We start from the raw sequence: 27,078 nt of genomic DNA on the forward strand, positions 1-27,078 counted from the left end.
AGCCCCACTTTTTTTCAACCCGGCGCACTTTTTTTTTTCAGACAAAAAGAGATAGTCTAGCACGTAGGTGTACCCATCCGATGCTGTCTACGCTAGAAAGTGCGAAAATGGCACCCAGTATATGCGACTACAGAATTGAATGAAGTGTGTTGTCTGGAAAGAAACGTAATTGGCGCTTCTGTAATGTACTGGTACCAATTCTAAAGCATTTATTTATTTATTTATTTATTTATTTATTTATTTATTTATTTATTTATTTATTTATTTATTTATTTATTTATTTATTTATTTATTCGCAGGGCCGAAGCATGACAGAGAGGAGTGGGTAGTAATAAGAAATATACAGTAACAGTACTGGTAAAGCAGAATGAGATTATATAATCGCGAAAAACATTTTAACTAACTCGGGAGTTTCTAACGCATGCGATGGAAGCGGGAGGGTGGTTACATTCCTTATCTGTCTTGGGAATGAATGAGAAAGAATGAAAGTTGGTGGGACTGCTCGGCACTTCAACCGTGAACTGATGGTCACTGAGGGAAGAAATATGTGAAGGAGGCAGAAGTAGCCAGTCTCTGAGGTGAAGGTTATAAAAGTAGATTTTGTGAAACAGACGTAAACATAAACATATATAGATATATACATAAACAGACATTGTACGTCAGGTTTATATGAAATCTTTAGTTGTTGCTTCTCCCCCTTTACATGTTGGTGTATGGATGTAATCAAATTGTTAGCACTGATCTAACTCAATAAATGTCTATAGACACCAATTTTTCACTTGCGTGTTTCATTCTTTTAAACGATACTTTCGACATTGGTGGTCATAGAGCACCCCGTGGTATTCGCCTACGACCAACAAATAAATTATATTTGAATTTCTTCTTGACGCTGTTCTGATTTTATCAACACAGCGATGGCTCTGACGTGTAGTTGAATTCAGTTTATATTAGGCACGAAAAATAACTGCAATATAACTGCTAATATGTAGTTTGTTTTAATACTAGCCTATGGAAGCACGCTCAACACAACGTATGAGCGTTCATATCGCAGTTTTTCTGCGCCTCACGTGACCTAAAGTTGAACTACACGTTATATCATCGTTCGGTTGATGAAACCGAGATCGAAACAGCACGGGAAAATAAATTCTTTTCTGAATTATTCAACGGCCGTAGGCGAATACCACACGGTGATACAGGTATTCAATTATCTAATGCATCATTTGCAAGAATAAAACATACAATAAACTTAGTTGTGCATGGTACTTTAAACACCTATTGAGAATACCTTCCAGTTCGTTGCGTCATTTTGCCACAAATTTATGAAACATTAGCTCAAAGACCCAACAACGTTGTGGTGACGGATTTTGAGGAAAGGAAATGGCGCAGTAATAGTCTCACTTCTCGATTGACACCTCAACTGCGCCATAAAGGAAGGGAGGAAGGTGGGAGTCAAAGAAGAAAGAGAGAATAGGGGGCCGCAGTGGAGAGCTCCGGAATAATTTGGACCAACTGGAGACCTTTAACGTGCACTGACACCCCACAGCACACGGGTGCCTTTTGCGTTTCGCCTCCTTCGAAACGCCGCCGGTTTCGAACCCGGATACATCGAATAAGTAGCCGAGTGCCCTAAAGTCTGAGCCACCGCAGTAGGTAGTGAAATATTTACTTTTTAAGCGCTCGTTGTCTCCGACAGCTGACGACCGACTAGGGCGGCAGAAAGTAAGTCCCAACAATCCGCCTCACAGGCGGGCGATGGGGGGGGGGGGGGGGGGGGGGGGGGGGTTGAAGGTTGTTGAAAGTGCATTTTTACCATTCAGTGCCCGGATGTGCGCCCACCGGGGTGGGGTGTGCATCAAGGGTGGAGGCTGCACGCACGCACACGCACACGCGCACGCACGCCCCCCCCCCCCAAAAAAAAAAACAAAAAAACACAGTGTGGTTATTTTTGGCAAAGGAGGCTATAATGCTAACGCAGTGAAAAAAAACAACTAAAACAGTATTTATACTCCGAGTTGGATTCGTACTAGTGGCGGCGCAACAGAAAAGTTCCGTTTAGAGATGCCTTAGGCTACTCGGCGATGTCCTAGCTTCTTGTTATCTTGGTTGCATGGCATATTAGAAACCTTTCTGAACCTCCTTGTGCCTTGCTTGATCTCGCCGAATTCAAAGATCTCGGTAGAAGTCCTTACGCCGCCAAGACTCCCTTACTCCACCGGCACATAAAAATTCCATAACCACTCAAGAGGCTGAACTTGCACAGCATATTCCTCCTGCGATAAAGAGCACTGTACTCTGAACAGTGACTTCGTTGAACGCGGCAGTATTGCGCGTTCATCCATCATGCGGGTTTTCCACACGCTAAGTGGCCCTTAAACACGAAGAGTTCGCACGGAATTCCGCAGTCTTTCATCGCAGACAGAAATGTTGTAGTGAAGTGCATGATCGCAATGCATTTTTTAACAGATTTCTGAATTATGTGAAAAAAAAAACACAGCATCCCGAAAAAAAAAATCATTTTGTGGCTCAATGATTTCTCGTTGCTCGCGCAGGTAGCAGTTCACTGACCACGGCACAGACGCCTCCTTGGCGCGAAGGTACAGCCTAACGCGCGCAATGTCCATGTTTGAAGCGTGAAAAAGGTTTTACCGGCCGTTTGAAACTACAGTCGGGCCCATTTATAACGAACCTGACGGTCACGGGGATTCCGTTCGTTATATCCGATGCTCGTAGTAAGTTGACTCTCCTTATAACAAGCAGACATACTAAGACCGCTAAAAGTGGCGTTTACTTCTTATAGAACTGCGTTATGCGCGCCTGCTTGTTCAAAGCACAGCCTGCAGCGGCTCTTTGCAAGCTGTCTAGGGCAGTCATTTAATCCTCGTCGAGACCCTTGCTGCCAACTATAAAATTTAGGGACGCCGGCCACATAAATAAAATTCCTGGCAGTACGGGAGGGCTCGTACTTGGTGTTTAACGTCTTCATCAGAGCACGCGCTTCTGCGGTTTTGTGGTCCGCAGGAACGTAGTTATCCGAGGAGACATCTGGCCAGCTATGGGTCAACGAAGCGTCTTCACAAATCTACATGCGTCGGGTCACGTGTGTTTCGAGCTTCTCGTTTCGTTTCTTGGCTCATGCAGCGAAGAAAGTAGCGCAGCGCTCGTGGCACCGAGTGCATCAGTTGCAGCGCCCGCTCTATGACGCTGCCTGCACTTGGTAGCAGCGCAAAAGATGGAGCCGACTGGGCAGGCAATGCATACCACGCGACCAGCATGGCTAGTAAGGCTTTCAAAATTGTCAAATCACTGCTGTTAGTTGATCCATGACCATGGTCAGTAGCTTCGCTTTCGGCGATGTCCCTTTACCACGCGCACCGCGCTTCTTCCACCTGGGATGCTTTGGCCAGCAAGCAAATACGCAGGAAATGATTGCCCTCGTAGGCCATCGACGCGGGCTTGGCCGGCGGTTACTTACTGCTTCAATAGAGTTATACTACACCGTTACCGTGTTTACGCTACATTTACAGTGTTTCCAGACGCCGAACTTTCCGGTTAGTGCTCCGCACTATAGTGCCCCCTTTTATTGCATTTTTGGGTCGACATATTCTTTCCTGGGCGATGTCGGGAAGGTTGAGAGGCGCTCTCTCATATCCGCGCTTACTGGAAGCACAAGGTCTTCAGCTGCGGGCGTAGCTCACGGCGCCTCCTCGTTCGCTATAACCGAGTGGTGCGGCCAAAGTGTTTGGTTCTATCTGCGACGAATTTCCATTGCCCTTATGCATATTTAGACGGTAGCACCGTGCCCGTTCGTAATAAGCATGCGTATATCTGCGGGCGTTATAAGTGGGCTCGACTGCATCCGCTGCATTCGTTTTGATACACAGGTATGAAAAAGGCTAGGTAAGGCTGCAGGTATATGGTTAATGGAAGCAATGACCGATCACAACCTTAGTCATTTGCCTTGTGGAGAGGTCGTACAGGTATCCGAAGGAAAAGTGAATAGTGAGAAATCCGAATGTATTAGCACAACGTTCTCTCACGACCATGTCCAGAAAAGACAGACGAGCACTCAGACGCCTTTTAAGTACAGAGGCAGGAAAGGGGTTGTTTTGTAGTTTTGAAAATAAATCCCCTGAAACAAGTTGGTGGACATATGGAGCATGGCTGATTCATCAGACTCTATCAAAGGCCTAAAAATCTGTAAACGCACAGGCTCTCTTTGATAGCGCCGCAGAAAAAGTTAAAAAAATTTTATGTAGTGCAAGCACAACTTCTTCCAAGCAGAATGCTGCATTTACAAGAATGATGCAACGCAACATCCCAACGAAGATGTTGCCAATTTGCATCCGTGCAGAAAAGAAGCGTTCTCAACTCATCCAAGAGTGTTTTTTTTATCACACTCTTTTTATCACATCAAAAGACGTCGAAATCATCATAATAAGCTAAAGTTGTAATTTGTCTCTGTACTGGTGAGAAGCCAAGATTAGGTGTGTTTTTGAAGATACTGAGCTATAGGGGCTGGAGATATATAACACGAGTCACAAAGGCGATATCGAAGAGATGATTTAAATAAAATATGCTTGGTAAGCTCTGAATAGGGAGAGCCAGTGGTCCCAAAAAGCTCTCGTTGGGTGGGGGATGAGCGGTTGAAGGGTTCTCGCATATTCTCGTACCATGTAGGGAACGAAGGGGTGGGGGGCGACTGGCAAGTCGGTTTCGGGGTTACGGAAAAGGTGTCTGTATACAGTGTTTTGTTTGGTATGCCCCCCCCCCCCCCCCTCCTGCCAGGGTGGATTAAAGCAGCTCGCGCTCCCCTCCTGCCTAAGTGGATTAAGGCAGCGGACCATGACCGGCGAAGGCCGAAGATGCGGCGGGGGCTGGCAAAGACGGCAGCAGCGGCAGAAACAGCGGCGACGTGGTGGCGGTGTGAGGTGGCCGAGTCGACCCTCGGGTCGACGGACAGAGTGGTGATGTGCTAATTGAAAGACGGCTGTGTCCTCGACGGCTTGTGTTTTGGACATCCGGCAGGGAAGCGTCAAACATGTGCACGAGGAAGGTCGTTCACCTGTGGTAGACTGCGGGAGGTTAATTTCCAGATTCTACCCTTTCCCATCGACCGAGCTGCGAGGGAGCCGGACAGCCAGCACCGCCCTTGCCGTGGGTGGCATCAACAGTATCCACAACTGTCCGTCTATTGGACGACATTCTTCGAACCATTTCCCAAGACAGGGATCTGGGGAATCCGTGCGATATTTAACGGGTGCTGTTTTGTGGACTGCAGTGCACTCCTGTTGACTCCTGAAGAAGTTCCCTTTCACTGAGAGTCATTCTCAGTTACCCTTGTTGTAAATAATGTAAATATTCCTGTATAAAGTTCTCCTTCCTTGTTTTATCTTCGTAACCCCTTCTCCCGCCTTCCTCGTCCCTTCTCCGGATCGGCCACGCTCACCCGATCCTAATAACAGGTGCCGATACATGACACCTTCGTTTCTCAATAGTGCGCGGGAACGTAGAGGCCGCGTGCGGGGGTCATGTCGGCGCCCGCGTAAGTGCACTGCGCACGAGAAATTCCTGACGGACTCCTGCTTCAGAATGACCAATTACTCGCGCGACGGGGTCTCCGAAACTGCTCAAGCTGGTGGGTTTTGTAGATGCAAATATCACCGGCTTTTCGCCTTATACCTAATCAGACGGATTACAGCGTACACAGCCGATATATGTTAATTTCGATTTCATTGCATTTTGCGGCTCTTGCCGTAAATACGTCTTTTTGCCACGGACAATAAACAAAGTGGGTAAAATGAGAACATATCGCATAACAAATTTTTGCATTTTTTATTTTATATATCGATGCACTAGAAAAAAAACTAAACAGCATAAAAAGGTTGATTAAAACTCATCTACGTTCTAATTTCTTTTTATCCCGAACCCGTTTGAACCCGTTTGAACCGGTTCAGTATGGTCCGAACCGGTTCGAACCGGAACGGAATGTCGCTCTGGAGCCGAACCCGGAACTGAACTCGAAAGGTGTGAACCCGAACCTGAACCGAACCCGAAAAAATTCCGGTTCGACACCCTGGTATATACCCGATGTCCAGGGAAATTGGCTGCTGATTCGTTTTCTTCAGCAAGTTGGCCAGGATCTGCAGAGATGCTTTTGAATCGGTGAAGATAAGCCAACCCTGTTATCTTATCTTAAGATAAGGTTGGGTTATCTTAAAGATAACCCAACCGGGGTGAAGATAACCCGTTTCGGCGCAGGAGGTAAGAAACAGCTTCCTAAATGCCGTGAAGCTCAGCTGTCGTAGAGGATGTCCTCCGCTGCAGCCAGTAAGAAAGGGCATGGCCTGTTGAGGGCACATAAAGGCCACATGAAGAGGTTTCTTTAGTAGTTGAACCATCGGTGAAGATATGGGTGTGCTGCGTATATTCCTCGGTTAAGTAGGCGAGTGTAGCTTGCAGATGCGCTGCCTGTGGCATGCGGCTCTTTGCATTCACATCTGGAATAAACTTCTTCACCTTTAGAGGAGAGAGTGTCCATGGAGGAAAGGCCAGAGGTAGTAGTTTCTGTGGCTGATTAATAGTAGGGAGGGGCAGGAGCTGCACTGCCTGGCCAAAACTAGAGTTGCTGTTAGTTAGGTGGACACGGTGCAGGAAGTGATTCTTCCCTTGCAGGACATGGCGGAGATGGGTACGCATAGTTTCCTGGGCGGCGATCACCTCTAGTGGCAGACATCCTGCCTCCGCTACTGTTCCTGATGCAGAGGAACCCTTTGGGAGGCCAAGGCATATTCGCAGATGTGCTGTTACTTAATCCCTTTAACTAAAAATAACATCTAAATAACAGGGATTAAGAAAATATACTCTGCCTGATAAAAACATTAAGCCCTTTTATTTTTGCTGTTTGCCTTGAAGGTTTTCACGCACAGTGTTCAACATCAAACGTTTGTTAAACACTGTGGTGCGCAAATAACTGTTCGGTTTTCCAAAGCGTACTAAGCTTGCACCTTTTAGCTCAGGACAACGACAGAGACAGTTCGTCAAATGCTGAAGTAACAAACGACAAATTTCAGAAAAAGTTTAACATCAACTCATATGTAGTCGAGTGCTCGCACACATGCTGGTAATGAAGAACGGTCGCTTAAAAAGATTTTTATAGGCTACTTAGCGAAGCTATCACATCAATGCAACCATGGCTTTAATTCAATTGTATAACTTTCCGAAAACCAGCTGTGCCGACAGTGGAGTTCAAAGAAATCCGTGCGCCAGATTGGTGTAAACTCTCAAAAATAGTGTGATGTATCAAATCCACTAAACATTCTTAAAACCGCGAAGAAATTTTTTAACGTAGCCAGTCATATCACCAGCTTTATTAATGCTGATCATTTAAGTTATCTATTGAAGTATCGACGAAACACTATTGCTTATCTGTATTGGAAATGAATTTTGATTTTGTATCTTGTATCGGTATCCGGAATACACTTTTCGAGGGTGTCGGGTATCGGTATCGATGATACCTTTTTTGTTTTGTTTTCAAGCATCGTGCCCTGCGCTTTTGTGCATGGTAGGGACGTGCCGCAAGATCCTCTCGCAGAAACACAGAACTCAAGACGAGCTTACCTGCAACAGAGAGGAAAGGACTTTCAATTGGGCCGCCGCGGTGGTTCAGCGGTTATGGTGCTCGGCTGCTGACCCAAAAGACGCGGGTTCGATCCCGGCCGCGGCGGCTAGAATTTCTTTGGAGGAGAAATTCTAGAGGCCCGTGTACTGTGCGATGTCAGTGCACGTTAAAGAACCCCAGGTGGTCGAAATTTCCGGACCCCTCCACTACGGCGTCTCTCATAGCCTTAGTCGCTTTGGGACGTTAAAACCCCGTAAACCAAACCAAACCAAACTTTCAATTGGTGCTACTGCTGGCCGACGTCGTAGCTGTACCTCGGCCCAAGGCCGATCGATCCTTGTCGCAGTACATGGAAAAAGCGGCCGTTCAGAACTCCATGTTCTTCTCCCGCACAGGACACGAAGGATTCCTTGGTTCAAGCTGAATAATGTTTAACCTAGTAAATGCTCTGTGCTGTTTGACTTAGTGTTTCAGTTTAGGGGCTTAAACATACTAAAACGACTCAATCGTAGGGCGCTGTAGTGCCGGTCTCCGGATAATGACCACCTGTGATTCTTTAACATGTGCTGACATCGCGCGACAATTCATGGGCCTCTAGCGTTTCGGCTTTATCGAAATGCGAACGCTGGGATCAAACCCACGTCTTTCGGGTCAGCAGCCGAGCATCATAAACACTGAGCCACTGCAGCGGCGCACTTCGACTTCTGAAGTGTCATAGAGACTTGTGCTAATTCGTTTAGGAATAAATAAGAGCACTGTAAATAGGAATTACGTCTTTGTGGGAGAGCTAAGTAGACGATGCGAACTAGACCTGATAACGCTATCACGTTATACTCATAAAGGAGAAGCTTAAGTGTTGCTTAAGTTTCTTTCTTCATCGTGAAGCGTAATTCACCGAGAATGCGGTCTTTTAAAACGATGTATTTGTGTACCATACGTATTTGAATTCACGCTGGTTGCTGTTCTAAGTAAGGAACATCGCCGAGCGAGCGAGTGAGGTGATTTGTTATACATGTTTTGAATTTTAGTCCAAGCAGTTCAGTGTTCGAAAGCGTCAGTCATTGGTGCAGTCATAAACAGGAATGGAGAATGTGCCCCGACGCGAAGCCTGCATCTGAAGTGCCGATAAAAGAAATTCTAGAGCCAGGGAAGTAACTATCGTGAAATAAATGAAGCTGCGAGGAAAAACAACTGCGGCCTGTCGGCGTCGTTGCGTTTGAGACAGCCCGTGTCTCACCCGTCCTTCATTAGTAATGTGCTATAGCAATATCCACAAATACCGAAGTTGGGAATGGCCCCATGTACATAACCCGTCCGAGTGAATTCAGTCGTCTGCTTGTCGTTGTTAAAGCCAGCTGAGATTATATGTAATCATACAGAGAGGTACAAGATACGTAAGCCATGCTCATTCGTCCATCGCGGGCGGAAAGTTCGCTCAAAGTTTCCTGAATATTAAAGAATATTTCGTCCTCTTAGAGTTGGGAAACTAAAATAAATTTCGTCGCAGCTTGCACTGCGACCGATGTATTCATTGGTGTTGACTACTTTGCATCCGCGTCAGTTTTACTGAGTTTTATCAATGGTTTCGTTTTTTTCTGTGGACATGCTAGTTTTTTGCACGACTAGACCATCATGAAAATGTTCTTATTGATATTAACGGGTGCTGCCTGTAAGCGCAAAATGGGAGTGAAATGCAGCAGTTTCTGAATTCGTGTAGCAATAGTAATATTTTATCCTCATTCGCACCCCGAGCCCTCTCCTTTCGGATATTGGGTCCTTTTTGAAGACAAGATACCTCTTCATCGTACTGTCATTTACTTCGGCAGAACCTTATTTCCGTGGGACAGAAAACGCTCGTCTACATTCTGCACCTGGAGTGTTTTACTTCCATGCCAGCCTTAACCAACATTTCTCCAAGCTCACTGCCAATAAGACGTAGACGGTTCACCGGTGGCATTTTGCCCCTGCCGTCAAAACAGCGCTGACACGAGAAAGCGATGATCCAATCGAGGCCAAGCACAGTTGAAAGAATACGTGGGTGGTGGCGCAACATGTACTACACTTTGAAGTGATTTTACCAAATTTTCTGGCTCTCAGGGGTCTGTTTTCGATAGCGGTCACATAGTTGCTATCACGCTACGTTAGTTTACCAATGCACTTATTATTCCACTTTAGTGTCCTTTACAAAAAGCACCCCCGATCGTACGCACTCGCAATTCACCTGACACCGTTTCGCTGTGGCCGGCGACTGACTAGATAATTCCTAAGGTCCCTCTATTTAAGAATGCAGCAGCGTTCTTCATTTCAGCTGGTTTTTACCTGCAGTGAGCTTTGCATTTATTGGCTCGAAGCGCTACCAAGCGGCTAAAAACATTTCAGATCCTTAAACTGGTGAAGCAAGGTTTTAATGTGTTATGTAACAGAAGCTTTTTTATCTTATTAGATATTATGGAGAGCAGAGTAACCTGCATCGGCTGCTACCTACGCTGCGTTCGCTTTTCGAGAGCATCTTCCGGTGCCCTAAGCACGCCGGAAGAAAAGAGCTCTGAAAGCGCGGCCATGTTCTGGTGAGCGATATGGGTCACTTCGAGACACCAGATGAGAAAATCGCCGCAACTACAGGGGGAAGCGATGCGCTCAGGATGTTCTGCTTAGATAACAGAACGAGCTCTGGCCGACCCGAAAGCCCGGGCCCGGATGAGTCCGCAGGACAGGCCAGGCCGGAAAATGCGTTCTTTCGCCGGGCCTGTGCCGGAATAGTTTTGAAGTCGGAAACCAGGGCTGAGCTCGGGCCCGCACATAAAGGATCTGTGTCTAGCTTCACCTCCATTATTTCAGGCTGCAGTTCGGCCGTTCTAGAAGCGAGAGGGGTGAAACAGTGCCCTAATTTAGGCCGACAAAAAAGATTCACCAGCGCTTTTTTACGTGTATTTAGTGTCCGAATTTTTCACACGAACAAAAAGTTACCAACGATACGGGTTTTTGCTAGGCATAATGGCCGGTACGTCTAAGAAATTAATGAAATTCGGCTTTAAAATGCCGGATATGCTCTATTTTCTTTTACTGCTCCCTAATGGACACTTGAAGCCTCACAGAAACCGCTGAAGAAGGAAGTTGATTCGATTCCTCGAGACCCAGTGGATTCTTCTAAGATTAATCCAGGTCACGCAGCTTCGTCTCCCAAAGACACATGTGTGCACTACGAGAAACGCCATTGATGAAGAGCTCAGGCCGCTTCGGGTCTTTAGCACTAAGCACGCAGAATAAAAGAGAGCTGAACGGCGGCATTTATACACCGAGTTTCATCAACGTCACTCACAGTGCAATGTTCAAATAATTTCGCGCGCTCGTCCACGTTCAACAATAGTAGCGGAGATTCTAAAAAGGCGATTTAAACTGATTAGAGAGCGGCAGCGACAGCACGCTCTCGCAGGTTGTAAACCGCAAAATCCAGCAAAGGACTGAGCTACTGCGGCGTTGTTAGTGGAGCCTTGTAACATCTGACACACGGCTCACTCTCGCGAAAGCTTTCGCCTAATAAAGTACCGAACACGCCTGGCTTAGGTTAAGCTATCAACGAGCTCACGCCATCTGTTCTACCAAAAGGCGCTCCGGATATGATCTGTTTGCTGTTACTACAGCATAATTGGCAGTTGAAGCCTCACAGAAACCGCTGAAGAAGGACGTTCATTCGCTTCCTCGAGAGGCAGTGGATTCTTCTAAGATCATTCCAGATCATGCAGCTTCGTCTCCGAGAGACACATCTGTCCCCTTCCATAGACGCCATTGGAGAAGAGTTCAGGCCACTTCTTGTCTTTGGCACTTAGCACGTAATAAAGAGGAGCTTTTGATTTTCGTCTCCATCGAAACGTGGCCAGTGGGGCCGTGTAATCAACGCTCAAAATCCCGTTCAATAAACTGAAAGAAAAAACAAAACAAAATAAACAACCAAGAAAAAAGGATCTTTTAATTTTTGGACATCGGGTGCACTACAAAATCACTAATAAACATTTATAAATGTAGTTGCCTACAGGTTACACCCCTTTTAATTTGACCCCGCGAGAGACAGAGAAAGAGAGAAAGTGGCGGTGGCTTAACTCAGCTGAGCCACGATATAAAGAGCAAAAGCTCTGTTAAGCATGCTTAGACACGGTTTAGCGGCGGTTCATCTTTACCGTGCCAAGACTTCAGCGAGAGCGAATTGTTTCAGCGAGAGCAAATCACGTGACGCATCATGTGTCAGAAGTGCAACAGCGATCGTCCAGAGCGGCGGTGGGCGCAGCGGCGAACGTTACTCTCAAGCGCAAGAGTCAGTCACGTGACACACCGCATGCCGCAAATGGCTAGGAGCGGCCGAGCGGCAGCTAGCGCAGCGGCGGACGTGACTGCCAAAAACGCGAGGAGATGACGATGAACGAGACACCTGCCAGCGCGATTTTGCACATGCGGCGCGCATCCCGTTAGAGGACAAATCTGTGTTCTGACGACATTCAGGCTCCGCATGGGAGGGTTACAGCTCTTGGCTCTAAACTTTTATGTTGCTTGGAAAATTTGGTCGCGCATGAGTGGAGCACTTACTCCAGTGTCTCTGCGGCTCCTGTGGCGACATTGGCGCTGTCAATCAGCTTTCGCTGCCCTTCCAGAGTCGCCGAACTTCGCAGCTACTCACAGACGAGGTCATTATTCAAAATTATGAGCGGGTAACCCGGCCTTATCTTTTGTTAGTTCTGATTTTACCAAACCAAATATTTCAACCATTATTGCGATTTTAGCACCTTTAGTAGCTGCTCAAAGGTGCTCAAGTCTAGACTCATAATTTAGCTTACCCGGTCATGCAGTGCTCCAAAATTCCATTCTGCGTTGACTTTCTTAGCGTTCCTCAACATCTGTGCGCAAAATTTGCGACCTCTGTCAGCAGTCCAAATCTCCAACCTGGAGAAATGGCTATTTTTTTTATACGCTTACTTCCGAGAAGCCAATAGCATTCATGCCCGTTAAAGCCAAATACCCTTGATTCCGACCGCACAGATTCCGGCACCATAGAGATGCGCTGCATGCATCTGAGTAGCCATTGCATCGCATTATACCGCCGACAGCAATGCTGGATAGAGTGGTCGGCAGCTCAGCAGACTGGTGGGGGACTATCTTGGGAACATTATCGCTCGTTCTTTTCTGCCTGCTCAGTGCGACACGAGGCTATTGTTTTTACCTGCTATTTTAATGAAGATAAGCATTCTAGCCCTCCCTATCACACTCTCTGTGTTCGCGTATGAATTCTAAATATCACGCAACTCTTTGCACCTCCTGGGGTGACTCAATGCCAGCTTCCCTTTAAAATTTCGATCTTTAATAACACTCCGATACCTAGCAACAATGCTGCATGGTTTCAAGATCGAAATATTCGAAACAGTTGCTCTGCGGAAATTTATTTCGTTGTTGTTATTGTGATCGACCGCCGCTGAATAGCGTGCCCTACGCGATGCAGCTGATGACACTAGGCGCTGAGCCCGAGGGTGTCGCCGAACAGCGGCCACACTTTGCGTTCTTCACTTCATCGTGCGAGACTTGCAGTCGTAACACCCCTCTGACGCTGTGCTCATTTGCGTAGGAGTCGTATGTGGTGTTCTGGAAAGGCGCGAAAGCATTTCGTATTAGTACGCGGTCGTCTGGGGAGTTCTTGTGATGAAAGCAGTTAAAGAGGATTGTTTTCGCGACTTACACAGTATAGCGTAAGCGTCGTCAAGTATTTATTTTTGTGTTTTCCGAGAACCTTGCGCAAGATGCATCTACACTACAGTTCACTATCTGTTCGCTTCAGGACAGTGAAGTCTTGCTCAGCTTTTTTAATCCCTTCTGCGATAGCCTTTGGCAAGACGGTGATCGTTAGGCTTTAATAATTTTTCAACAGGCTTGCAGTGCTAATTGTAACGTCTACATAACGCCTAAAGGATGCAAGAAGAGAATAAGAATTCGCGTCGTCTAGTCTAATAGGCAGAAACAGTGAGGCTTTCAAAGCAAATATTTTAAAACGATATTCTAACAAGCTCAACGCAACATATCGAAGACTAACCCATACAGAAAACTTGCCAAAGTCGGTAGCGTCAGCGCTACACTTGCTGCTATTCAGGGTGTTTCAAATAGTTCAGTGCGGGTTTTTCATTTATAAGCTGTGAAAGATACTTCTGTGCTGGAAAGGAGGAATAACCGCGAATTTGGACGAGACTTGCCAGCGTAAAGCTGCTGGTAGTTTGCTGCTGCTGGTAGTTGGATAAGTTACTGCAGTCAGGCTTTCCACCACCCGTTCTCCAAGCAGTGGCGGAATCTCGGATGTGGAATCTGCGGAACAAAGTGCTTGGCAAAGAGGAGGCGATCCCTCTGGACAAAGGCCCGCTTGAAGTTGTGCCCTATGTGCACAAGGTGGCCCATCACCTTAATAGGGTGGCGGGTAGGCAAGGTATTCAAATTGTGTTTTCAGCCCCTTGCAAGCTATCTCCACTCTGCAGGCGCGTGGCGGAAGGTGGGCGCAATGTCGCGTGCACGACCAATCATGAACACCGATATGTTAACTGTGCCACTGATGCGGTATACCAGTTCCCGCTGCGATGCGGCAGACTACACGTGGGCCAGACGGGTCAATGTGTTAACGATAGGCTGCGACACCACTACCGGTCCTTCAAACCCGATAACGGCGCCAATCTACCGAGACACTGCAGGGAATGCGATGGCTGCTTTCAACAGTCGAACAAATCCACTATCATCGGAAGGGGCAGGTCGAGGCTGGAAAGGGAGCTTTTAGAAGCGGCACACATGCGCAAACTTGGGCTCGATATGTGTGTTAGTGAGCCTTCTGTGGCGCTGTTAGATAAAGAGCGAAACAAAACTGCGCGGAGACGACGGGACAAAAGAAAGGCACGAATACACACACACAAAGCGCAGTGTGAACACACACACACACACACACACACACACACACACACACACACACACACACACACACACTGCGCTTTGTGTGTGTGTATTCGTGCCTTTCTTTTGTCCCGTCGTCTTCGCGCAGTTGTTTCTCTCTAACCATGAACCGACTAGCCCAACACCATGTCTTACTTAGATAAAGAGACCCGGTTTCTGTTAAACCTGTGAAAGGCAACTCCTTCGTTTTTTGTGTTTGTTTCGATTTGTTTCCTTAGCCATCTCGCGTGTTCCATGTGTCCTTGTCTTAGTAATGGTGTTACGTACGCTATGCGCAGATGCAACCTTTGCTGCAATATGACTTTTATGTGTAGCATATTGCAATCACTCAGTTCCGCCCTTGGGCGCGGCCGGGCAGCCACCAAACCACGTGACGTGACGTCACGACAGCCGGAGGAAAAACCGTAGGTAAAGATGATGGCGATTCTTGGTGAGAATTGCATCATAGTAAACAAAAAAGAAAAAAAAAACAAAAAAGAGAAGAAAAAACCAAGAAGACACAGAAAAAAAAGAAAAAAAAACGGCTGAGCATGGTGGCGGTTGCCACCGCCCCGTTTCAAAGGGGGCGCTCCTATCCATCCATCCATCCATCCATACGTCACGGAGGAAAAGCTGCTGAGAAAATCGAGTGCCGCCAAGCAATACCTCGCGCAAAAAAGACCGCGCAATATGCAACGCATTCTTGGCTTAACGAAGCTAAGCCTGGACATCTTTTTTTTCCCAATAAACTTCAGTTGCTACTTAGCGCTCGTCCTGTCCTCTTCTCATTCTTAAGTCTCGTCCAAGTTCGCGGTTATTCCTCCTCTGCGACATGTCAGACCAACTGGCCCAGAGCTTCCCCTTGTGGATACTTCTGTGCGATCTGTGCTAGTTGATTATACGGCTTGGCGGACATGATCACATCTTTAACAAAACCACCATTAGTTACTTAGAAAGCAATAACTTAATTTACCCTAGACAGCATGGCTTCAGGAAGGGTCTTTCCACGGTGACACAGCTTTTAGAAATTCCCTATGGCTTCGCGGAAATAATCACTTGCGGACTTCAAGGTGACGCGATATTCGTAGATTTTTCCAAAGCGTTTGATCGTGTGCCTCATCCTCAATCGGTTGAAAACCTTACACTTATTGGCATCGAATCGCAAATTGTGGCATGGATATCATCTTACCTTTCACTGCGCTCCCAATTCGTAAAGCCGCCGCGGTGGCTCAGTGGTTATGGTGCTCGGCTGCTGACCCAAAAGACGCGGGTTCGATCCCAGCCGCGGCGGCTAGAATTTCTTTGGAGGAGAAATTCTAGAGGCCCGTGTGCTGTGCGATGTCAGTGCACGCTAAAGAACCCCAGGTGGTCCAAATTTCCGTTGCCCTTCACTACGGCGTCTCTCATAGCCTCAGTCGCTTTGGGACGTTAAACCCCATAAACCTAAACCAAACCCAATACGTAACGGTAAGCAATGCTAACTCGGAGAGTCTTGATGTGTTTTCTGGTGTGCCACAGGGGTCTGTGTTGGGTTCATTGCTCTTTCTCGTGTACAGGCGGCCAAATCTTTAGCTGGCGTGCGTGACGGCCGCGTTTTCCGTGCTCCTGCGGATTATGATGGAGTAAACTTGCGAAAATATCAACTTTAAGCACGGGCTCACTAAACCCGTACTTAATATTGAGCTTTCCGCAAGTTTGCTTCGTCCGAAAGAGCAGGAGCACGGAAAAAGCGGCCGTCACGCACGCCAGCTAAAGATTTGGCCGGCTGTACATCAATGACATCCCATCATGCGTTGAACCTAATGTAGCCGTACGACTTTTCGCAGGCGACTGTGTTGTCTACACAACCATTAGGTCCGTGGACGATTAAATTAGATTAAACATCTCATTAAACAACATTGCAAATTGGTGTGAAAATGGGGACTGAAGTTCAATGTCAGCAAACCAACATCCAACAGCTTCACCCATAAAAAGATACCGGACATATTCATTTATAATATAAAAGGCACAGCTACAACAAGATCAGATACTGTAAAATACTTGGGTGTGACATTCTCGAGCACGCTCAAATGGGAGACCCACACTGAAAACACGTGTGCAAAGGCGTCAAGGCACCTGAATTTTTTGCGTCGGAAACTGGCTAGAGCACCATCTGCTGTCAAGCTAGCAGCATATAAAACTCTTGTTCAGCCGATACTTGAGTATGCCAGTATCGTATGGTCCCCACTCCAGTCTTATCTAATTGACAAACTAGACAAAATACAATGCATTGCACTCCGCTTCCTCTATTCCAGATACTCGCCGTACGACAGCGTCACTGCTCTACGCAAACAAGCAAACATCCCGACTCTCATATCAGGACGGCGTGTCGCTTCCATGAAGTTTCTTTTCCTTCTTTATCACGATCGTATAAACATAGATAAAACAAAGTACATCAAGCGGCCCTTCCACCATTCAGGAAGAACAAATCATTCTAAGTGTATAAGGCATTTCCCTGCGCGTTGCAATACGTTTAAGTACTCGTTTTTTCCTTTTGCAATTCAAGAGTGGAACAGTCTGCCAGAGGATGTTGTGCATGTTGACTGCATAGAACTGTTTGGAAACAAAATGCGCGAACTTTGCTGTGAATAGATCTGCCTATGAATGCGCAGTGCTTTGTGGCAGTGCCGCTTTTAGTGACTTCACTTTAGCTGTTAACCAGCACGTGTACACTGTTCGCAGTGGCTCGCCATTTACTGCGTTACCGACTTTGAAATGCTGCTGCTGCTGCTGTATTTTGTTTTTTTGCTTGTTTTTTCTTTCTTGCTCCAGATTTATCAAATTTTGGTATGCTTCCTACTGTTTTTTGGGCCGTTATGTTTTTTGTTTGTTCGTTTGTATGGTGACTCACTCCTGTATGAGCCTGTAGACGCTTATAGTATTTCTAAATAATGGTTTATGGTTTTATGAGGTTTAACGTCCCAAAGCGACTGAGGCTATGAGAGACGCCGTAGTGGAGGGCTCCGGAAATTTCGACCACCTGGGGTTCTTTAACATGCACTGACATCGCACAGTACACGGGCCTCGAATTTCTCCTCCAAAGAAATTCAGCCGCCGCGGCCGGGATCGAACCCGCGTCTTTCGGGACAGCAGCCGAGCACCATAGCCACTGAGCCACCGCGGCGGCTATTTCTAAATAATAAATAAATAATTACTTACGTAAGAGAGTGGAACGAAAAACAAGTAATTAACTAAGCAGACTAATCAACGTTTCAATTTTCGGCTTCAGGACACAAGGTTATATCGAGAAATTTAATGCCTTCGACACACAAGGGAGCCCAGTTTATAAGATTTCTGATTCTGCATCGCGCTCCATGTTGTGGAGCGTATAAAATACGCATTTGACAGCTCTTTAAGTTGGCTTTCCTTTGTAAACTGATGTAGCTGCACTTGGTGCCATCACGGGAATGAAGTCAACATCGTCTACATCATAAAAAATGTAATCTACGGCTTCATTTGATTCAAGGAACGGCCATTTTATCAATATGCAACGCGCGAAAGCCAACTTGGAGGGACCTCAAAAGTGTTTTTTTCATATTGCTTATCTCTAAGCATGATGCCGGTTCTGAAATTTAAAAACTGCGTTTGCTTTCGATTTTGGCTGCCTTCAATATCAAAATATAACCTTTCGTCCTAAAAGTAATGCTAAAAAAGACGATCAGATAATTTAGTTAATTTAGTTGATTACTTGTCTTTCTATCGTGCTGTATCACATAAATAATCTCTTCTTTTGCGTAAACTAAAACTGCAGACAACGCACCCAAGTATATTTCACGACTTTTTAAATGAAAACCTGTGCGGAGTAATTCAAACACCTGTAGAAGAGAGAAAATTTCAAGCATCATCCAGCCGCGACTCTCTTCATGCTCGAAGCCTACACCTTTGCCTTGACGCCATTTTTTATTTTGTGCACGGTATGTAACCCCTTGCTAGTTGCTCCCCATCAAGAGAAGATAGGTGGTTTAGTCTACCGCCGCATTAGTCGTTGAACCCGAGGCTGTAACGACACATGGACAACAAGCGCTGCGACTGCATTCTTTTAAGCATGAAATGCTTTTAGCCCCCGTTGTCGGCAGTGTGGTGATGTCACGCCGAGACCGAGAGCCATCATCCGGGCACCGAAATCCATTCATCCGGGCACTGAATAAAAGGGAAGTTTATTCAACAGTGCAAACAAACAAAACATTGGAAACACACTCATGACTGAGGGCAAACCAAATGTATACAAAGTGGGTGGCCACCCAGAAACACCATGACCTTATTTTAACACACCGTACATATCACAAATTACAGCCTATAGTGCATAGAACGAACACTGGACAAAGAAGAATCAGCCTCCCGTAGCAACGAAGCACAGGGGGGGGGGGGGGGGGGGGGAAGGATCTTTCTCAGGGTGATTGGCCCTTTCAAAATTATACACCACCATCCTCGAACAAACCAGCATAGTCGGTAAAGAGAGGGGGGGGGGGTTCGGCCCGGCTAATACCGCAGCGCCGGCATAACCAGCCGACCTTCGTGCACGACAAAGAAGCGTGTGTGCCACCGTCGCAGAAACCGCGCCTCCCCATCCGCTGCAAGCCTTTCAGACAGGTATTGCCAGATAAGGAGACGCAGGCTCTGCAACGCGGGGTACATAGCCGTCGCCGGTTGACGCCGGGCTTCGGCCAGACAGCGGCGACGCCACAAAACAAACATAGCGGACATAAACACTAGTTTGCCAAAATAATCCCGTGGTTGCCGGATGCCTGGCCCGGCACGAACTGAAAACATCCGATACACCTGCCACCACATTATCCGGGCAACACGGCACTCCAAGAAAGTGTGTCGCGCTGTCTCTCGCGCTCCACATTGCGCGCACTGGGCGTTGGGCACAAGGCCCCATGATAAGAGGCGTTCGCGCGTGGGGAGGACTCTCCATCTCCTCCTCCACTCAAAGTCGCGGACCTGCGGAGGGAGACGACTTGTGCACCACGTGCGCCACTTGCGTACCGCGGTGCGCCGCTGGTCGTCGGCGCCAAGGCGCACGCACGCGATCATCTCGCTCAGCCGAGACGCGGGCGTCTCAGTCAGGTCGACTCCTTGCAAGTCAGTACAAACAGACTGCTTAAAACCAGCAGCCGCTCTATAGAAGCGCAGGGGCCCCTCGGCCTGTGGACCTATATGGCGCTCAGTGGTGAAGAAGCGCCGCACTGTGCTCATCCAATAAAACATGAGCGAACGCCCAAGGTATGCGTCGCTCTCCACCAGCGTGGTTACGAGCTTGGCGCTGAGCGCACGCGCCATGGTGGCTTCACAGGGCAGCCCGAGTCCTCCTCTAGAAGGCGGCAGCTGGCAAAGGCGTCGAGCGACCTGCGCCGTGCCACCGTCCCAGACAAAGGCGCCCACAAGGGACGCGAGCCGACCCGCCGTACGACGCGGCATCACTGCTACGCGGGCCACATAGTGGGCAAAGGCGCACGCGCGGCCCTTGATGACGCTCACCCTGGCCTCCATGGAGAGGCCGAACTGTGCTGCCATCCTTAGCGCGCTCGTCGTGCGCGCAACAACTTCATCCCATGTCCGGGACGACACACCGCTCTGCTCAAAAAGGACTCCTAGCACTCGGACCCCGTCCACGAAAGGAATGGGCACCGGGAGGGGATCGCTGAAGGTCCCAAAACGAAGCGCCCTGCTCTTGCTGGCGTTGAGCTCGGCACCAGACAGCGCCGCGTAAGTAGTAAATACGGCCAGGAAGGCCTCAAAACTCCGGGTGTCTCGGACGAAGATTGAAATATCGTCGGCATAGGCCGAGACGACGATTGTTTCCTGTCCTGTCAATGGAAAGCCGCGGATGCGTCCGTTGGAGGCGACGCTGCGCAGCAGGGGGTCCAAAGACAGGACGAACAGAGCTGGAGAAAGAGGGCATCCCTGGCGCACGCCACGTGTTACGGGGAAAGGAGCGGTGACTGACCCGTTCACCAAGAGTTCGGCCGTGAGGCCCGAGTACAACGATTTGATGCGCTCAATGAAGCTGGCAGGCAGCCCAAAGCACCGCAAAACGGAGTATAAGTAGCGATGCTCTACTCTATCAAAGGCCTTAGCTTGGTCTAAGGAAACAAAAACCCCGCTAGTCCCTTTCGCGTGTGCGTGAGCGACGCGCGTGAGCGTGAGCGACGCAAAGACCGAACGGCCAGGAACAGCGCAAGCCTGGAAGGGGCTAACGAGGTTTGGCAAAAGAAGACGCAAGCGAGCGACGAGAATCGAGGCGACCAGTTTGTAGTCAGTATTGAGCAGGGTTATCGGCCGCCACGCCGCCGGGCATGACGACGTTGTTCCCTGCTTTGGTATCAACACGATTCGGCCCGCACCGAAAGACGGTGGCTTAGCTCCTTCCTCGAGGAAGGCGTTCACCAAATGCGTGAGGAAGTCCCCGAGCACATCAAAGAAGGTGTAGTAAAACCCGGAGACTAGACCATCTGGTCCGGGTGCGGAGGCGCGATTCATGTTGCTTAAGACTGCGTAGACCTCCTCCCGCGTGGCGCGAGCGCAAAGAGCCGATTCCGCGTAGTCGGCCGCGTGGGGAAGGGCGGCGCAAAAGGCGTCTACAGCAGCGTCAAACCCATCCCACTCGCACAGGCCTTGCGACGCAAAGAGATGGGCAAAGTGATCACGGAAGACGTGCTCGATGTCTTGGACCTGCTCGGAAATCGTGCCATCTGGCATAGTTACGCTTCCAATACGGGCCGGTCGGTCGCTCTTGTGGCGGCAGCTGTTCGCGTGAAAGAGGTCAGCGCGTTCCTGCGACGGCATGCGGAGATTCGCTGCGGTACAGGAGGCCTGGGACCCCTCTTCCAGGATGCGGTGGTACCGGACGCGAAGAGTGTCCAGGTACTCTCGCATCGCAAAGGTGAGCTCACCCCCTTGCTTCACGATACGCATGCGGCGTAGCACGTCGTTGAGCGCCGCAGTCTTCCGCGCGTGCTTTGCTCTGCCAGCCCGAATGAGAAATTCTCGCCATCGTGTTTTCAGGGCGTCCCAAATCAAGGGACTGAACTCAAAGAGGGCAACAGAGTCCACCAAATCTGCACGGATGTCGCGAATGCTCTGGTCGTCCACCAAGAGTGAGATGTCCATTCTCCAAGTAGAGAACGTCGCAATTCGGCCCGAAGCGCACCTCAAGGATACCGCGACAGGTAAGTGGTCGCTGAGTGCTCGGGCGCCTAGTGGAAATGGCACTACCTCGCAGGATACTACTTGCGGCACGAGGGCTGGAGGTAGGTACACCCGGTCGATTCGACTGGCGCTACGGCCCCTAGCACGTGTGGCCACGAAAAGGTTCCCGTGCAGTTCGACCCACGCGTCCGTAAGGTGCAGCTGGCGAACCAGTTTGCCTAGCTCCTTGGCGTAATAATTGGACGCACCTTGACCGGGGCCCTGAATGTCACGCCACGAGTCTAGGACGCAATTAAAATCCCCCAGCAGGACATATGACACGGATTCAAGCAGGTGGGATGTAAGAGAGCGGAAAAACTCGCCTGTCAGAGATCGCGTGACGGGCGCGTACAGGTTTACAAAGCGAGTCCTCCGCCCGTCGAGGAAAATGTCCACCACCAGTACTCGACCATCGTAACCAAAGGTACAATGCGCACCTGCGCGGAAAGCCGGCGTGAGGAAAACAACGCCCACACCGCAAGACCGCGAGTCCGTCAAGGAAAAGAAAGCATCGACATGAAAGCGTGAACGGAAAGAAATAACGTCTGCAGGGGTGCGAAAATTACACTCCTGCAAAAACAAAACATCAATTTGGTACGAACGCGCAAGGTGAAGCACCTCCCGTTGCTTATCGGGAGAGCGAAAACCCTGCGCGTTAAAGGAGGCGAAACGAAAAACAGCCATCATGAAAATAAAGGAAGCAATGTAACAAAAATTAACAACGAAACAAGTAAACAAAACAAAACGCTGACGGACTCACAGTACAGTTCTGCGGATAGAGTCTGCGAGTGCGTTGATACACCGGCGCTGGTGGGGCGTCGAGGCGCTTGGGAGGCGTCCCGGGTCCCTGCTGGCGTCCTGGCTGGCGGCCCCGCGGCGGCGGGACGACGATGCCAAGCGATGCTAATGGTTGCGCGGTGGAAAGGTCCGGCTGATGCGCGCGGCTGCGGCAGCAACACACAGTCACACACGCACCAACACACTCCACCGCGCAAACACCGTCCATCGTTCGCCAAACGCGCCGACGGAGCCAGCGCGCCGAAAAGATAACGGCGCCGTAGAGCGTCGAAAGAACGGCGCTCGGGCGGCCGCCGAGCAGGGAGGGGAGGAGGAAAAGGCCCAGCAGGGCCTGAAGTCCGGCGAGGAGGCGCCATGGCGGAAACTATTCGTTTCCCTCGACGTCCATGTGGACGCCATCGCCGTCGTCGTCTGCCGTCCTCGGTTTCTTCTTCGGCGCCTGGGTGGCCGAAGAGCAGGTCGCGCCGCCGTCCGACGACGAGGAGAGCTGGCGCTTGGGGTCGTCGAGCTCGAGAGCCTTGCGCGGCCCCCGCACCAACTTGGCTGCGCACGGGCCCTGCGGCGGCAGGGCGACCGGGATGTGCGGCGGCTTCGGTCGCGACTCGCTTGAGCCGTCGCTGCTCGGGGCGTCCTTCACGGGTGTGTGCAGGGCGTCACTGGGGGAGGGCGAGCCAGGCGACGTGGTGTCCGTGCCCGTGCCTTCGTGCTGCGCCGCTGTGGGCGCGTCAAGCAGCGAAACCTCCAAACTCGGAGGTTCCACAAAAGAGGACTCGCCCTGCGAGTCGTCAGACTCGGACGAGGTCGATTCCGCGACTTCGGAGTTGCCCGTGGACAGCTCCGTCGCGGATTGGCCGGACGAGGTGCCCGCCGTCTCCGTGCCCGCCTGGTCGTCATCGGGCTTGGTCGCGGCGTCGTCCCGCACGTCAGCCCCCTCGAGAGGGCTCGCCGCCGCCTCCTGTGCCGCGCCGCTCGAACCGGCGCCAGCCCCCTCAGGTGTCGCCTTCGGCCCGGGTTGCACACCAGGCTCCTGGGAAGGTCTGGCTGCCGCAGCAGCCGCGGCCGCCGCGTAGGACCGCGGCACGACGCAGTCGGAGGACGGGTTGTCGCCTCCGCACCTCTTGCATACCGGCTTGCAGTTGGCGCCGATGTGTCCGTACGCGCCGCACCGGCCGCAGCGCACCGCCTTACACGTAGCGCTGAAGTGGCCCTCGGCGCCGCACCGGGAACAGACGCGTTTCATGCCTCGGTATTCAATCATGGCTCGAACACCGACCACCGTCAGGAAGTTCGGCGGAGCCCGGGTCATCTCGAGCTTCACCAGGCGCGTCCCGTTCCCGATGCGGTTCCTGGACTGGAAGGCGACCTCGGTGATGGCGCGCACCTTCCCGTACGGTTGGAACGCCGCGGCGAGGTCCTCGTCGCTGACGCACGGGGGGAGACGGAAAACCGTCACGTGCACCACTGGAACCCCCATCTGCTCCAGTGGCACCTCCTTTCCGGCGATGAGCAGCGAGCCCAACGCCACCATTTTCGCTGCCTGCGCCATGGAAGCCACGGCCGCCAGGAAACGTAAACCACCAAGGTGCTGCAAATATGTCAGCTCCCCGACTCCGAGCACCTCCTCGAGCAGGTCGATGAGGCGATCGGCCGGAACAGGTTCCGGCACAGTAAACAAAAAGCATTGCGCCTTTGTGGGGCGCACTGCAGGACAGGGTCTCTCCATCGCGACGGGGCCCGGGTCACCATGGCAGGAGCGCGGCGCCGGGCAGCAGGACGGCAGGCAGGACCTCCGGGACGCTGGATCCGGGCGCCCGCCTGGACAGGAAAAGCTCGATGATCCGCTGGCTCGACGGGCAGCGTAACGGCATCCGGGCACCGTACGAGACTTAACGAGATTTAACGAGACTCCCTAAGCCCTCCTGCGCGACCGGCATGCAAGCGCCGGTTGGTCTCCAAAGGAGTCAAGAAAAATAACTGCTGCCAGTGCCTTCTCAATGTTTATCAAGATATCAGTCGCTGTGCGTTTGATAATGCACGGAATTATAATTTCTGATTTCTAATAACGCGTGCAAAAAGCACATAAATGCCACGGTACACTTCGCTGTCATACGTGATCCCTTAGGGGCTTCGCGCATCGAAGCAAAGCCGCGCAGGCGCACAGGGGCCCGGGGAAGAAGCGCTGCGTTCAAAGGGCAAGGCATCGCGCCGAACGGGTGGTGGCGTTCCTCCCTTCCATTACGGTGTGGTTCGGGTGTCCACCGAGATGACATTAGGCCCGTAAACATTTCAAGCTTACTCTACTCTCGGTTACGGGAGAGGCAGAGATTTTAAGCATGAAATGCTTTTAGCCCCCGTTGTCGACAGTGTGGTGACGTCACGCCGAGACCGAGAGCCATCATCCGGGCACTGAAATCCAGTCATCCGGGCACTGAATTCCAGTCATCCGGGCTCTGAAACAAGAACATCCGGGCACCGTACGAGACTTAACGAGATTTAACGAGACTCTGTAAGCCCTCCTACGCGACCGGCATGCACGCGCCGGTTGGTCTCCAAAGGAGTCACAAAAAACTGCTGCCAGTGCCTTCTCAATGTTTATCAAGATATCAGTCGCTGTGCGTTTGATAATGGACGGAATTATAATTTCTGATTTCTAATAACGCGTGCAAAAAGCACATCAATGCCACGATACACTTCGTTGTCATACGTGATCTCTTAGGGGCTTCGCGCATCGAAGCAAAGCCGCGCAGGCGCACAGGGGCCCGGGGAAGAAGCGTTGCGTTCAAAGGGCAAGGCATCGCGCTGAACGGGTGGTGGCGTTCCTCCCTTCTTGTACGGTGCGGTTCGGGTGTCGACCGAGATGACATTAGGCCCGTAAACATTTCATGCTTACTCTACTCTCGGTTACGGGAGAGGCAGAGATTTTAAGCATGAAATGCTTTTAGCCCCCGTTGTCGGCAGTGTGGTGACGTCACGCCGAGACCGAGAGCCATCATCCGGGCACTGAAATCCACTCATCCGGGCACTGAATTCCAGTCATCCGGGCTCTGAAACGAGAACATCCGGGCACCGTACGAGACTTAACGAGATTTAACGAGACTCTGTAAGCCCTCCTACGCGACCGGCATGCACGCGCCGGTTGGTCTCCAAAGGAGTCACAAAAAACTGCTGCCAGTGCCTTCTCAATGTTTATCAAGATATCAGTCGCTGTGCCTTTGATAATGCACGGAATTATAATTTCTGATTTCTAATAACGCGTGCAAAAAGCACATCAATGCCACGATACACTTCGTTGTCATACGTGATCTCTTAGGGGCTTCGCGCATCGAAGCAAAGCCGCGCAGGCGCACAGGGGCCCAGGGAAGAAGCGCTGCGTTCAAAGGGCAAGGCATCGCGCCGAACGGGTGGTGGCGTTCCTCCCTTCCATTACGGTGTGGTTCGGGTGTCCACCGAGATGGCAGAGAATTACTGCGCCATTTCCTTTCCTCAAAAAACCTTGCGTTCAAATGGCAAGGCATCGCGCTGAACGGGTGGTGGCGTTCCTCCCTTCTTGTACGGTGCGGTTCGGGTGTCCACTGAGATGACATTAGGCCCGTAAACATTTCATGCTTACTCTACTCTCGGTTACGGGAGAGGCAGATATTTTAAGCATGAAATGCTTTTAGCCCCCGTTGTCGGCAGTGTGGTGACGTCACGCCGAGACCGAGAGCCATCATCCGGGCACTGAAATCCACTCATCCGGGCACTGAATTCCAGTCATCCGGGCTCTGAAACGAGAACATCCGGGCACCGTACGAGACTTAACGAGATTTAACGAGACTCTGTAAGCCCTCCTACGCGACCGGCATGCACGCGCCGGTTGGTCTCCAAAGGAGTCACAAAAAACTGCTGCCAGTGCCTTCTCAATGTTTATCAAGATATCAGTCGCTGTGCCTTTGATAATGCACGGAATTATAATTTCTGATTTCTAATAACGCGTGCAAAAAGCACATCAATGCCACGATACACTTCGTTGTCATACGTGATCTCTTAGGGGCTTCGCGCATCGAAGCAAAGCCGCGCAGGCGCACAGGGGCCCGGGGAAGAAGCGCTGCGTTCAAAGGGCAAGGCATCGCGCCGAACTGGTGGTGGCGTTCCTCCCTTCCATTACGGTGTGGTTCGGGTGTCCACCGAGATGACATTAGGCCCGTAAACATTTCATGCTTACTCTACTCTCGGTTACGGGAGAGGCAGAGATTTTTTTGCATTCTTGTTTTACCCAAGATGTACACAGTAATGACTCCCCCTGGACATTGCTGCACACTGCACCTGGAAGGGTGGACACACGTTATTTTGATAAGTTTGTCGTAAAGAAACATTACGGTGTGTATATGGTCTGACATGTGCTGAATCAGCGCCCTATCAAGTGTCAGCTGCTGAAATTAACTACTCGGTTTTGTCCTTATTTAAGATATCCCAAACTTCTCATTTTCGCCTTGCGATCTGGCACT

The 27,078-nt window shown here is 50.1% G+C and overlaps 2 pseudogenes; both read right to left on the minus strand.

The window, feature by feature from the left end:
- Nucleotides 1–21,481, minus strand: part of LOC149361800 (uncharacterized) — a 34,553-nt pseudogene extending 13,072 nt beyond the window's left edge.
- Nucleotides 21,431–22,503, minus strand: LOC149361801 (uncharacterized; annotated as a pseudogene).
- Between the last annotated feature and the right edge of the window lie 4,575 nt (nt 22,504–27,078).

Source organism: Amblyomma mixtum, chromosome 2, assembly GCF_055824585.1.
Source record: "Amblyomma mixtum isolate Tamu chromosome 2, ASM5582458v1, whole genome shotgun sequence".
Taxonomy (NCBI): Eukaryota; Metazoa; Arthropoda; class Arachnida; order Ixodida; family Ixodidae; genus Amblyomma; species Amblyomma mixtum.